The sequence below is a fragment of the Ceratotherium simum genome, chromosome 7 (genome assembly GCF_057802395.1).
Source record: "Ceratotherium simum simum isolate JZ-2026a chromosome 7, ASM5780239v1, whole genome shotgun sequence".
NCBI lineage: Eukaryota > Metazoa > Chordata > Mammalia > Perissodactyla > Rhinocerotidae > Ceratotherium > Ceratotherium simum.
The window spans coordinates 60,457,465-60,468,634 of NC_141906.1; positions in this window are offsets into that span (position 1 = coordinate 60,457,465).

Consider the following 11,170-nt stretch of genomic DNA (forward strand, 5'->3'; position numbering starts at 1 on the left):
CTGTGGCATCCTGGATCAGAAATAGGACAATAGGTGAAAGCTAAGGAAATCTGAATAAAGCATGGAGTTTAGTTAATAATAATTTATCAGTATTGGTTCATTAATTATGAAAAATGTACCATAATAATGTAAGATATTAATAGTAGGGGAATTGCATGTGAGGTATTTAGGAACTCTGTACTAGCTTCACAATAACTCTGTAAGTCTAGCAGTTTTAAATGAAAAGTTTATTTTAAAAATGATGCTCGAGGGGTTGGCCCCGTGGCTTAGCGGTTAAGTGCGCACGCTCTGCTACTGGCGGCCCGGGTTCAGATCCCAGGCACGCACCGACACACCACATGTCCGGCCATGCTGAGGCAGCATCCCACATACAGCAACTAGCAGGATGTGCAACTATGACATACAACTATCTACCAGGGCTTTGGGGAGAAAAAGGAAAAAAAAGGAGGAGGATTGGCAGGGATGTTAGCTCAGGGCTGATCTTCCTCAAAAAAAAAAAAAAAGATGCTCGACACAGGAATCATGTTTAATGTAATGTCTTATGATTGGACATTTAAGTAGTTTCTAAATTTTTGATTTTGAACACATCTATGATGAACATTGTTACAATTAAATCTTTGCACACATCTATTATTATTTCCTTTACAATAAGTTTGTAGAAGTGAACTTGTAGGATAACAGGTGTGCATATTATAATAGTATTAAGGATTTTGATACAAGATACCTAATGAGGCACTTTCAATTGAAGAATATTAACTCCACATAACATCTATGATGAGGGATGGTCACATTTGGAAAGGACTGTTGAATATTTTTCCTGTCAAAGCCAATCACATCAAATGCCGTGAAACAATCTTATCAACTCCCTGAGAAAGTCACTTGCCAATGTTGGGCCCATGTTCAGGGCAATATCTTGCATTCAGGGGTGTCTGCAGCCTGTACAACAGATAGAATGAACCTGTTAAGGCACCAGCCTTGTCAGAAGACTTCAATTCCTCATGCTGAGTTTGACCAGCCCAGTATAAAAAAAATGAAAGCAGAAAAAGAGATGCATATGTCCAGATATCCAGAGGACATGACAGAGCCTTCTGGATTTTTTCAGGCAATTAGACTGAGAAGAATATTGTAGATCACTGGTTCTCAAAGTGTGGTCCCTGGAACCAACAGCATCAGCATCACCTGGAAACTTGTTAGAAATGCAAATTATCAGACCCCACCCTACATCTACTGAACTCTGGGATTGGGACCTAGGGCCCTATGTAGCGTTTTTTGTTTTTTGAGAAGTATATATACTTAAAAATTTTTTTAAACAGTTTTATTGAGATGTAATTCACATACCATACAATTCACCCATTTATAGTGTACAATTCAATGGTTTTTAGTATATTTACAGAATTGTGCAACCATCACCACAATCAATTTTAAAACATTTTCATTACCTCAAAAAGAAACCGTGTACCCTTTAGCTGTCACCTCCTATCCCCCTAGCCCTACACAACCACTAATCTACTTTTTGTCTCCATAGATTTGCCTATTCATATGAGTGGAAACATACAATATGTAGCCTTTTATGTCTGGCTTCTTTCACCTAGCATGATGTTTTCAAGATTCATCCATATTGTAGCATATATCAGTACTTTATTCCTTCTTATGACCAAATAATATTCCATTATGTAGATAAACCACATTTTGTTTATCTCTTCATGAGTTGATGGACATTTGGATTATTTCCACCTTTTGGCTGTTGTGAATAGTGCTGCTATGAACATTCCTGTGTAATATGTGTTTTCACAAGCCTTTCGGTTGATTCCAGTGCACACTACTGTTTGAGAACCACTATTGTAGATGACAGGGGACAAGAGCTAATGCAAGTGGAAAGCACCATTTATCCTGTAGGTCATAAGTCAAGGAAAAGGAAGAACCTAGGCAGTGGGATCTGATGGTGTGTGGCCCATCAGAAATGTTCCTGTCACTAGAGATGCAGGAAAAGGTTGGGTTGAGATGACTGAAGGAAAGGAACCCTGGTTGTAATGGAATTGCTCACTTTTTGACCATTACGTTACCCCTCACTAATTTACCAGCATGTCATTGTGTTCTGAAGGTCACTGGGGCTCTTAAGTGTTGAAGCTTCTCTTCAGAAGGAATGACTCACCGACACCTTGAGTTTCCATAGTTCTTGAAATTTTGTAAAGCTTTTCTCTCCGTACTCTCTCTTTACCTTCACACTATCAAAATCCTCAGGTACAGTCAAGTATCTCTGTTTTGCAGATAACTCCACTGACGCATAGTGAGAGTAAATGACCTGCCTGGAGTCGTAGAGCAGGAAGTGATAAAATGGGAATCAACCTCGGTTCACCTATCCTAACTTCACTCGAACAGTGGTTCTCAATCCTAGCCACACATTAAAATCACCAGAGGGGCTTTTTAAAAATACTGATATTCAGGCTCCATAGCCAGAGATTTGATTTAATTGATCTGAGGGGGGACCTAGGCATTGGTATTTTTTAAAGGCTTTCTGGGAGATTTTTTTTTTTCACTTTTGAAATAATTTCAGTCTTACAAAAAAAGATGCAAAATACTACAAAGAAGTCCTGTATATTCTTCCCTCAGCTTTCCCAAATGTTAACATCTTACATAATCACCATGTAATTATCAAAGCCAGCATATCAACATGGATACAATACTATTCACTAACCCACAGACGTTATTCAAATTTCATCAATTGCAATTTTGGATAATTTTAATTGCTTCATCTCATTAGTCTCCTTTAATCTTTTCCCGGTGATTTTAATGTGCATCCAGGGTGAGAACTGCTGGGGTGGACAGTGGAGCTCTGCAGTTACTATTCTATTTGTAGACTTAATTGGCTGTATGGTGCACTAACCCCCCCCCCCCCCGCCCCCATTCTCTGACATGTAAGAGTCTTGTCTGAAAATCCAGTGTAGTTCTAAGCTATCGTTATGCTGCTGATGGGATGAATCATTTGAATATTTCTGACTGTTTTTTTGTGAAGTGTCAATTGTTATATCTGCCAGGAGGAGAAATGAAGCTGGTTATATTCATCGCAAGGTTATGGGCACCCAGGTGAAAATGAAAAATGGTGCATTGGAGAAGAAAGAGTTAAAGGGCTTTCAAATATTAACTCACAATTCAGTGATCTAGGTCTTTGCTGAATAGAATGGCACTCTTTGAATGTAAATATCTTGAAGGCAATTAAGATTTTAATTAGAGATGTGCTGGACCTTCATGTAGAAGTATTCATATAGGGAGGCCAAAGACACTAAACTGAAAGCCTTGCATTTCTTGCAGATGGTTTATTACATTAAAACGTGTCTCTCAACCTCTAGTGTTGACCCTGCTATTGCAAAGATGAGTCATTGAAACATCAGCCTGTCAGTTATCCTGAGTGATGGGCTTGGTGCTCCAGCTGGACCCATTGCCTGACAAGCCGCTAAGCTGGGTATTTCATAAGAGTTTTTATTTTTATTTTCTCCTTCAGTCGAACTACCTTTATCCAATTAGAATTTTCATCCTCGTCTATTTATTATTTCCTGCTCTGAGTAAAAACAAAACAATGTGTCTCTGCTGTGTGCAAATTAGCCTGGCTCCGAGGGCCCTGGGGCTTAACAGAAACCCATCCACAAGTAAGTAAAAATGTTATTAAATTTGAAATCACATCCCCATCACCACCACTGGATATCTCTGGGCCACAGATGTTCACTGTCAGCAAATGCTTCCTCTGTGAGGCACCAGCCTAGAAGCATTAGAACCTAATAGCATTTACATGTATGTTTATATTAGAAATCATATGCACAGATACATCGATGGACTTCGTCTTCACAGAGAAAGCAGCTGGCTGCAATGGTGTTAGACAGCTGCCGAGGCTCATGGCCTTACCGGTGCCAGCACAGGAGACTCTCTCATAGCCCTGGACTTTTGAATACGCTGCTTCCTCTGCCAAGAACATCCTTTTCCCCCACCGGCCCTCACCCCTTCTTTTCCTGGTTCACTACTGCCACCTTCTTTCAGGAGCTTTCCTTGATTTCTTCCACCAACCTGAGTTAGAAGTCTCTGTGTATTTGTACAATAGCCAATGCTTATAGGTGCTATAGCATAAGTGGTTGTTTACTTGTCTGATTTCTCCATATTCCAGCACCTAGCCCAGGGCCTGCTACATAGTAAGTGCCTAAGAGGTTTGTGTGTTTGAATGGATGGATGATGAATGAGAGCTACTTACTCAGCCTAACTATGGCCAAGCACTGTGCTAAACCATTTGCATCCATTATCTCCTTTAATCCAGGCAACAGTTCTGAGAGGAGGGGATTATTTTCCCATTCTACAGTTAAGGAAACTGGCTGAGAGATTTAAGTGACCTGTTTCCATATCACACAGAGCCAGGATTAGAACCAACCTATCTAATTCCAAAGCTGGGCCTCTTCACAGGCACTTCCCTGTCTCAGCTGACTGTCCACGTGGCTGGCTGAGGAGCAACTGACTGCTCGCACTGGGAACAATGGAAGGTCTCCGTCCAGGGCACTGAGCTGTGGGACTCCAAGGGCTATGTTTGGGGGCCTTGGTTCGCCTCACAAGGCTTCAATGGTGGCGAGGCAGTGCCACTGGACCTGGGAAAGAGGTGTGTTCTCCTTGCTGATGGCAGGGACCACACCCAGTTTCCCCTGTTTGGTGGAAGGATGGCCTGGAGGTGTCCACCAGTACCAGACAGCCGCCTGGCCCCAAGCCTTGAACTTCAGAACTGTCTGCAGCTCGGCCTCACTCACCGTGTGCTGAAACGTGTAAGTGACAGTCTGGCTACTCAGGGGGGACTTTGAGCCACAATTTCTGACTGACTCCGTGAACTCTGCAGCCGGCTCATTCTCTCAGAAATCCCAGTAAGTGCAGGGCAGGCCAGGTCAGCCCTGACCATCAGGAGGGAGGGAGAAGCTGCCTCTCTGGCACAGAAGGCACCAAGGGGATGAGGGAGAGGAGGAAGAGGATTGGTTTTCAGGTTGCCTCCCCAAAAGCAAGCACTCCTGTGGGGACGAAAGCCCCGGTGTCTGCTGCCTGCACACAAGCCTTGCCAACCGGCTCTTCAGGTGAGTCATGCTCATCCACCCGCCTCCCGGGCGCACACCTCCAGATGTTCTGGAAGACAATGAGACAACACTGGGGACAGGTGAGGGGGGTACCCCTTTGTGTCTGGAAGTTCCTACTGCAGAGCCTGCTCTTTCTTCCTGGCTTTTCAGATGAAGAGGTAATTCATTGTGGAAATAGTCCGGGCACTGTTAAGGTTTCAAAGACTAGAGATCAGAATTTCTTCCCGGGGAAGGCTCTTGTTTCCTTAAAATCCTTCTCTTTCTCCACCTTCTCTTTCTGTGCCTCCTACACCTGACAACCAGACAACCAGAACTTGTGTTGGGGGTTCAGGCTTCAGCATGGGCTGTCTGGGTTATTTAAATTTCCTTTTCTCTCCTCCCTGTTAGAATATTAATCCATCTGTGGAGGTCTTTCTGGCACCACAAGCACCATCGTCACAGAACCTTCTAAGTAAAGGGACCCATCCCACCTCCCACCCATGTGGAAAGCTTGGCCTTATGGGGACCACTGCTCCTTCATACTTCAGGGCCTCAGCTGACCAGACCAGGGGTGAGGCCCAGCCTAAGGCCAGCAAATTCTGCCTTGGCTGATGTGAGAGAGAAAATAAGTGAGCTGGATCAACAAGAGTCTCAAGCAAGAGAGTTTAAATTAGGGCCACAGAATTGTGGCAGTGCAACTGGGAGTGGTTGCCAAAGTTTGTGGTGTAGAGCCCCAAGCAGCCACAACAGACCACATCTAAGCTGGGATTGTGAGGAGCCACCAGCACGCACAGCCACAGGTAGAGAGAAGTAACAACTATGTGCTTTTTTTCCCCCTATAATATTGCATCTTGTCTAAAGTCCCACACTAGAATCAAATTTTCCCTTTCATTGTTTTTCTTCTAATCTAAAAATATTCGAATTGCTGCCCCCAGTGTAACATCCATGTTCCTCTGAGGCCCATGGTGATCTGTGGGTCTTATCTGCAAGCCCATGTCTTTTCAATAGACTATGCCTGCAGCAGAATAAACTAAACACTTTTCAACATTATTGAGGCAGCTCTGAAGATCTGCTGGAAATTGCTCTCTTGCTGGCAATTCACCGTAATGCTTGTGACATGAGGGAAGCCATCGTAGAAAAGAAACTCTCTGTAACTTAGAATGACCTGACAAACTAACCCAGCTGGATCTGCACCCTCCAGGAGATCTAACTGCTCTGTAGATTTTACGACCCCTGCTCGTGCACATACCTCCCAGCTGCAATAAGATGATGACTTTGTTCTTTTGAGTTCCTGGGGAATGTGATGACCCTGAACAGGGAGTCTATGCTGATAGCCATCATCAATGAAAACTGAAAGATCTGGTGTGGCAACTCCCAGTCTGTAACACCAGAAGGTCAACATTCCTAACCCCCTCTCCTATAACCCAATGGCCTATATAACTGCTGTAAGATTTTGTGCCCCTGTAAGATGGTTCTTTCATGCATTAGTTGGCCATCTTCCCCCTTGCTAGCAAGCTGTAATAAACTACCCTTTCTTTTCCACCATCTTGCCTCTTGACGATTGGCTTTTGTCTCATGGCGAGCTGATCCTGCCCTTTGTGCAGTAACACTTGTATTTGTGGTGTACCTGTGGGCACACAAGTCAGAGAGAAGCCTGAGTGCCTTCAATTTACAGGCGAAGAAATGAGGCCGGGTGAGGTGAGCACACTCTGCACTGTCAGAGTGTTGTGGTTCTTCTTGCCTCCAGAGACCTTAAGGATGGCTTCTGGGGATGAAGGAACTCAGAGGAAATGTTAGGAATCTATGGGTCCAGCATTAAAAGAGAGTTAGGAAGAGAATGATGAGATGATTCCAAGAGTAAACTTAATATTGAAAACCGTGATTTCTGGGCTTCAGAATACTTGCAGCTTAGACTGTTTAGAGAACAGATGCAACCAAAGAAAATCTTCACTATTGTGTCTTAAATGAGGAGACCCAGTAGCATTATGGGGTATTGGATGGAGTTGTTTTCATCCAACTTTGTGACTATGTGAGCAACTTTGGGAAAAAGGAAAGCCAACAAATACAATCACTGGGGGGCTCTTGTGTTTATTCGGACAGACACAATTGTTTCACTGTTTCATGCAAGGCACATGCACGGGTATGCTGGGTGGTTCAGCTGTTGAACTATTTCAGACCTTGCTTCTGCTGTGCTGTTAAACTTTGCAGAAATCTGAGAAGAGACCCCCAAGGAGTTTCTATTTTGGTTTGATTTTTTTTTCCATGTTGGAGAGGGTTATTGAGTTCCCAGAAAATGGAAATTAGCCCTGTTCAGAGAGTCTCAAGAAGCTGCCTTTAAAAAATAACAACAGAAATTATGGATTTTTGCTGACTTACTACTCTTTATATTCTATACCAGGGGCAGCCAGCTGCATTCATGGAATTGCTGCCTGGGCACCCGGAGGAAGGAGGCTCAGCACCTGCCTGGGGAGGTGTTATGGCTTCAAATGCAATGAGGGGCGTACACAGTATGTGTGTACATACATAGTACAATATAGTATAGCAAGAATTAGAAAACCAACCTGCCTTAAATTTTTTTACTGTTTCTCGAGGACAAGTTGGCAATATATGTCAAAAGCTGTGAATTATGTGTTTCTTTTACCCAGCAATTCCACTTTCAGCAATTTATGCTAAGGAAATAATAAAGGACATGGAAGGGTCTTTATTTCAGCCTTGTTTATAATAAAAAAAACCCCTGAGAACAACATAAATTTCCAACAATTGGGGAGTGGCTGAGTAAATTATGGCAGATTCAACAGAACACTGTGCATCTACTAAAAAAAATTCTACTGTAAAAATATATTTCTTGATGTAAAAAGATATTCATGATATTGTTACATTAAAATGGTCATGAATATAATAATACAGATGAACCATTAAATAATTTCATGTTTTGATGAGATTGTGAATCATTTTTCTTTTCTTCTTCTTGCCTATCTGCATTTTATGATTTTTCTCCAGCATTTATAATGTTTTTTTTTCCTTTAGAAAAGGGAAGAAAACCAAACTGCCTATTGACTATTTGTAAAAATCAAGAAACTTTGTGACACTTCTTGGTGCACGTGTGGAAGAACAATGGATGAATGCACAGGAAGCAGGAGAAATGGAGAGTTTCTTAGCTAGAAGAATTGGATAGAAGAGAGGGAGGAGGTCAGCGTATGAGCAGAAGCTAAGCTGCTATTACAAAAAGACCCCAAATTCAGTGACATAAAGAACAAAGGAGTTTACAGTCATGTGTCTCATAATGATGTTTCGGTCACCACATATACAGTGGTGGTCCCGTAAGATTAGTACCATATAGCCTAGGTGCGTCGTAGGCTATACCATCTAGGTTTGTGTAAATATACTCTGTCATGTTCACACAATAATGAAATTGCCCAGCGACACATTTCTCAGAACGTATCCCTGTCGTTAAGCAACACATGACTATATTTGTCTTTCGTGTCCAAGGAAAGCATGACTGCCATTCTATCCTCTTCCTGTGTGCCCAGATTCCTTCCATCTCAAGGCTCTGCCATTCTCCAGCACTTTGCCATTCATTGCCTGCATGACAGAGGCTGAGTCGTGGCCGCATCTGGCAAGAGAGTAGGGAGGAGACCAACTCACACTATTACAGCTGCACGCCGGAAGTAGTCTACGTCACAACACATCCCATTGGTGAGAGCTTTGTCCATGACTTCATCTAACTGCAAGAGAAACTGGCAAGTGTAGTGTGTCCAGACAGCCACATGCCTGGCTTTGATTCTGCTCCTATGGAAGAAGGACAGAGTGGATTTTGGTGGCCTACTAGCAATCTGCACCTGGTGGTGGTATAAGAGCTGAGTGTAGTTACAGTGAACAGAGAGCCAAGGAAGGAGAGCAGAGAGAGGAGGTGGAGGAAATGGAAAGCATAACCACTGCTAGCATCTTTCAATCTGTGTTTCCCATTGATACACTAAAGATGGTTCTCAGTACATAGGTGGATGGTGTGCAGGTGTGCTAAGCACTTCTGTTCATAATTCCCAAAGTGCCAGCATTATTCCTTCCTCTCCCACTCAGGAAAGAGTATCAGAATTGAGGTTAAGGTGACATTATTATGAGGAGGGCTCCATGGGCTCCTGCCTGAACTTCTGCAGCAGCCTCCTAACTCATCTTCTGCCACCCCCAATCTATTATCCACTCCACAGCCAGAGAGACCTTCTAAAACCAAATAAAAGCACTTCATTTTCCCGCTTACAGCCCTTTGGAGGTTTTCCAATGTTCTTAGGATAAGGCTTAAAACTTTTGCCTTGATTCACAATGTCTTCTGCAATATGGCCCCTGCCCACTTCAGCAGCCCCATGGCTTTGCCATTCTCCAGCCACACTGGTTGTATCAGCTCTTGATTCTTTAGAATCAAGAGGGCCTTGGCACATGCTGTTCTCTTTGCCTAGAGCACTCTTCTTCTTGTTTTTCTCGTGGACAACTCCTCCTCATCCTTCAAGATCTTTGAGTAAACATCACTTCCTCACAGGGACTTGCCTGTCTCCTCAAACCAGTTAACACACCCGCACGTACATTTCCTTCCCCCCTGCACTTTCAGAACACCTGTAAAACATGTAACTATGTATGTCATAATGTCTTCCTCGCCTGACAATAGTGAACCCTGAGGACAGGGTCCTAATCTGTCTGTCTTCTTAGACTCTGTGTTAAATGGGTGAATCAATAAAGCACTTGGATTCTTTGGGCCTAGTCTAATCATCTCAAAGGAAGCAATTTAGAACCAGGTGGGAGTCATCTTGGGGAAGGGCTGCCAGCCTAAGGAGGGAGGCTTTCCATGAAGAACGTTAAAAGATGAACAGAGCATTCACTGACCATGAGGGAGAAACTTGAGTTTTAGATATCGAAGAAGCTGAAATAGATAACAATCAGATATTTCAGAAGGTGCAAAAAATAAATGTGTCTGACCTTGTCTTCAGAGCATTCCTGGCCTCTGGGATATATTTGTATGCAGCTGTCATTTCCTGTTTATAAATTAGCCTGGAGAGATTGTGGGTAGGTAGGTGGACTGAAGGACAATGGTGAGTCTATGTGGGGGTGAGAGAGAGGAGGGGAAAGAATGAAAAAAAGTGTCCACTATTCAGTATTTTGTACATCCACTTAATAAATAGTTTTTGATGACTTCCCAAAGTGCCAGGCACTGTGCTGGACACTTTTGGAGATGGGAGGGGCAAGCAATAGGGTGATAGAAGATTGGAAGCTCAAGGTCTGTGGATGCACAGAAGAGAAAACATTAATTTGTCTAGGCCAGGTGGGAGAAGATGTCACTAACAGGGTGAATTTGAGCTGGGCCCTTAAGAAAAATTGCAATTTTCCAGTCAAAAAAGAGGTGGAAGAGCATTCCAGAAAAGGGAATAACATGAGTTTGAAAAATCTCAGAGTGTTTGGGAAACTAGAGTGAGAAACTAGAGTACAATGTGTGTCAGGAACCCTGGTTGGAAAGCAGCAATAATAATAACAGACGACATTTAGCAGACACTTCTTATGACCCAGACACTGCTGAAGTGCTTTACCCATGTTATCTCAGCTCGGAAGAGGCAGAGCCAGGGTTCTGAGCCAAGGCAATCTGACTCCAGAGCCCACACTTGTAAGCACGAGGCTAGTCCACATTGTCAAGGAGATTGAATGGCGTGCTGAGCTCCTGGAAGGGGATGAGGGTTTGGGAAAGATTTTATCATTTGGAAAATGACCTATTCAGACTTGTGCTTTACAAAGTCCATTCTGAGAGCTGTGTGCAGACTGGATGGATGTGCAAGAAGTTATGAGAGAGAGAAAAAACGTGGATACTGCCCCACCATCAGGAAATGTAGAGTCTCCTTAGCAAGCAAAACTCACAAATGAGCCAATGAAACGCTAGAGCTGTTGATAAGGATGAAAATGAGTGTGAATTTTAAGAGTTTAGAGACAGCAGGGCTAACCTGGTTGAATGGAATGCATCCATTTTAACTTGAAAGAAGGTAGAGTTGATGTGTCCACATCGAGATTTTCTTTGCCTCTTTGCAGTGAAATAATCCTGTTTTTGTCCCCAAATACACTGGTTT